This window comes from Salvia splendens, chromosome 16, assembly GCF_004379255.2.
Source record: "Salvia splendens isolate huo1 chromosome 16, SspV2, whole genome shotgun sequence".
In the NCBI taxonomy this organism is placed as follows: domain Eukaryota; kingdom Viridiplantae; phylum Streptophyta; class Magnoliopsida; order Lamiales; family Lamiaceae; genus Salvia; species Salvia splendens.
In genome coordinates, this window is record NC_056047.1 from 25,037,197 (window position 1) to 25,040,788 (window position 3,592).

The following is a 3,592-nucleotide window of genomic DNA, read 5'->3' on the forward strand; positions in this document are numbered from 1 at the left end:
TTATTTCTTTGTGGCTATTTAAGCCAATTTTCGCCCCCCCTATTTTGTAGAGGAAGAATATATTTGTTTCCTATTTTGTGGAACCCCATTTATTCAATGAAATACCAAATTAATACCTAAGTCAAATTAATTGGGATGTGAATATTTCCTTGTGTCACACGCCCCCTTGTGTTTAATTTCCTTGCGGAAATTTATTTAATTGTTACCTATTTTAAGGGAGTCTTTTCCTATAAATAAATTACCAAATTTAAATACTATTCTATTTAATTGATGATTTAAATTATTTCCTTGTGCATTCCCCATGGAATTTTCGGCACCCTCCCTTATCTTCCTACTTGGAGATTTAAATTATGTTGTTCCCTTATTTATGAAATATCCATTATTTTATTTCCTAAGTTGTGAATATATTTCTCTCCAAGTAAATATTGCTATTTTTCCTTGCTAATTAAATCAGCAAATTTTGAAAATTCTCCCTCAAAATATACGCCTACTTTGTACCTTAGTTTTGGGAATTTATTTTATTCTCCCACAATTTAATTATTTTTATTTGGGTGTGAGATTTAACCTAATGAATAAATAAACTAATCCTAACCCTAGCCGCCCTAATTCACACGCCCCCTCCCTCTTTCTCTCCCTCACACGCCTCCTTCCCTCCTCTTTTCATTCTCCCCAAAAATCCTCCATTCATCCTTGTTCTTGCATCCGTTGGAGTTTAGTTTCAAGAGTTTCCGACGAATCGCATCAATTCTTGTTTCTACCGATTCGTTTTTATCAAGAAAAGTATATTTGATTCACTTTCCCTCAATCTTTCCATTTAATCCTTGTTCTTGAATCCTACATGCATATAATGAGTGTAGGAATCATAGATCGCAAAATTAATCGGTGGGAATTTGTGTTTGCATGAGAACTTTGATGAATATGCGATTTTGAATGAGTTTGTGTGAAGTTTGATTTGAATCTTTGGTGAATGATGTGAGTTTATGTGCAAACATGATTATGAGAACCTTTTTAAGCATGATTGTGTGTTATAAGCATGAAAAATTTTGTTTGGATGATTGAGAAAGTAACCCTATTTTCGAAATTCTTAAGCCTGAAATCTGTGATGTCGGACAGTGGATTCCGACGTATTTTTGACCAACCAAACGATCAAATTTTGACACGAAATTTTAACTGAGTAAAATTCAAGTTGTTTTCTGTGTTGTGTGTGAATTTCAGCCCTTGTTGATTAAATATGAATTTTTAATGAATGTTTGAAGTCGATTGCGCAATTCTGCCAGAAACTTGTTTTCTCGCCCAGAAAGTTTCGTTTTTTATTTGACCGACCAAATGGCCTCCTTTTGATGTGAATTTTGAACTAGATAAAATTTGATGTGTATTCTGAGTCGTGTAAAAATTTCAGCCTCATTAGACATCGGATGAATATTTGGTGAATTTTTCAAAATGAACTGCGCAGTGCTGCCAGAATTTTATGTTCCGACCAGAGAGTTGCATTAATGTTTTGACTGACCAATTGACATGATTTGAGTGAGAAATTTTAACTGGATGAACTTGAATGTGTCTACTTTGTTGTGACCAAATTTTAGCTTCATATGAGGTCGGATGTATTTTTGGTGATTTTTACAAACCAACCGCGCAGTTCTGCTAGATTTGTTGTTATGTGGAAATATCACTTGTTGCCAAGTTTTAATGAATTATATGATGCATGTATGATTTGGGAAGGTACCCTGTGACGTGATTATGTGTGACGCGTTGAGAAATATTATGGCATGTTTTTCCCTTATGTTGATGAATGTTGGGATGAGTAAATTAAGGGAATAATAAAAGGAACGATAAGACATGCATGATAATATAATTTGATGGAAGGATAATGGTGTTGTCGTTGGCAAGGGTGATTGTGGATACGTGAGCTCGAGGAACAAGAGTTTCTATAAGTTGGGTTTTGTGTTGTTTAACCAATCGAGGTGGGCTTTCTTTTCAAATCTCTTTATTTTCCGAAAATACGATGTGGTATTATAAGGGTGGTTTAACTGTTATGTCATGCCATGTTATTTTGTTTGTGAGATTGTTGCCTGATGCCTAATTCGTCTGAGCTTGCTCCGTTAGGCTATATGGTTGTGTTGTGAAACGAATTCGGGTATGAGTAGGGCCGCAAACCTATCAGGCTGTGTACACTGGTGGGATCGTGAGCAGTCCTTGCTAGTCGGCCGGTCACGTGGGCGAATAGTGTGGCCACACTTTCGTCGCATTGTGATATGATGATTGTGATTGAAGGATTGATGTGAAAAGTGGGGAGATAAATTGTCTGGCCAGACTTGAAATATTTTTGTGTTCTCGTGATATTTCTTACTACATATAAAACTCGAGATCACTAGTATGGATGACATAACTATATTAAAATGTTTTCGGCATGATCCCATTGAGTCTAACAAGTACTCAGCCCTGCATATTCTTTTCTTTACGTGCAGGTTGAGCGGAATGTTGCGGAGGATGTTGAGTTGGCGCCACGCTCAGTCACCCTATCCGCAACCATTTCCTCCCTAAATTGGTGTATAAATGAAAGGGGAATGTCTTCATCAAAGACATCATCGAAGTCGTTCTCTGTCCACTTTGGTTCAAATAAGACAAGCGTGCATGTATTAGTCCTGATGTAAATTGAATGTCTAATAACACAACGTATCAATGCAGAATAAGGATTGTACAGATCAAAATAATCGTCGTAATATGATGCTAAAAATTAGAAGACTTGATGTACAAATAAGACTGAATAATGTATCAATACATTGTAATGAATGTACACATTAAATCCTTACATAGGTACATCACATGCTAATACGCATGTACGTTAGTTGTCAGTTTCCATACATTATTTACTGTATGCAATCTAAAACTCATGAAAAAATGAAATCAAATGCATGTGGTGGTGGTATATCCCAACCCCATAGATTGCTAAACGCCTAGGAGAATGATTCAACCTCCCTACCCGTGGTGATGTTTTCATTTTGTTAGTGGGTACTACAACCTAGCCCCATGGATTGCTAAACCCAAATGGTATAGATTCAACTCCCGCCAAACATTAAACCCTACATTCAATGCTAATTTCGTACATTATTTACGGTATGAAAATCAAAACACACATAAAAAAATCAAATCATATAAAAATAGAGCATATAAAAATAATAATGTACAACATCAGACTGAAATAATGTACGAATTTGATTCAATGATGAAACACAAACAAACAAAGAATGTATTATAACTACATGATGTACAGATCTAGCTACATGATGTATCAGAACATTGTAATCCACCATTGTAATAGAATTTTTGTCAAACACATTGTTTCCAACAACGGCTTTGACATCTGTAATATTTAGTACTGAATGATTACATTATTAATGAGTTTTCTAACATATTTACTATTAAATGACTACGTTATTTATTAGTTTTTGTACATCATTCGTTTTGGCAGTGAATGACTACATCATTTACTATTCAATGACTACATTACATATCAGTAAATGACTACATTAGTTATGACTTGTATGTATGTCTTCCAATTATTCTATTACAATGGTACATTATTATGTCATGA

At 34.8% G+C, this 3,592-nt stretch overlaps 1 long non-coding RNA gene across 3 annotated transcripts; it reads left to right on the top strand.

Moving 5' to 3' along the window:
• Positions 1–631: 631 nt before the first annotated feature.
• Positions 632–2,852, top strand: LOC121771320. 3 transcript variants are annotated; one of them, XR_006043986.1, is made up of 3 exons: positions 632–780; positions 1,888–1,961; positions 2,466–2,852. It is a non-coding gene; the product is annotated as an uncharacterized LOC121771320 (long non-coding RNA). The 3 variants fall into 3 exon arrangements; XR_006043984.1 differs by lacking the exon at positions 1,888–1,961; XR_006043985.1 differs by lacking the exon at positions 632–780 and having other exon boundaries at positions 1,691–1,961.
• The last annotated feature ends 740 nt before the right edge of the window (positions 2,853–3,592 follow it).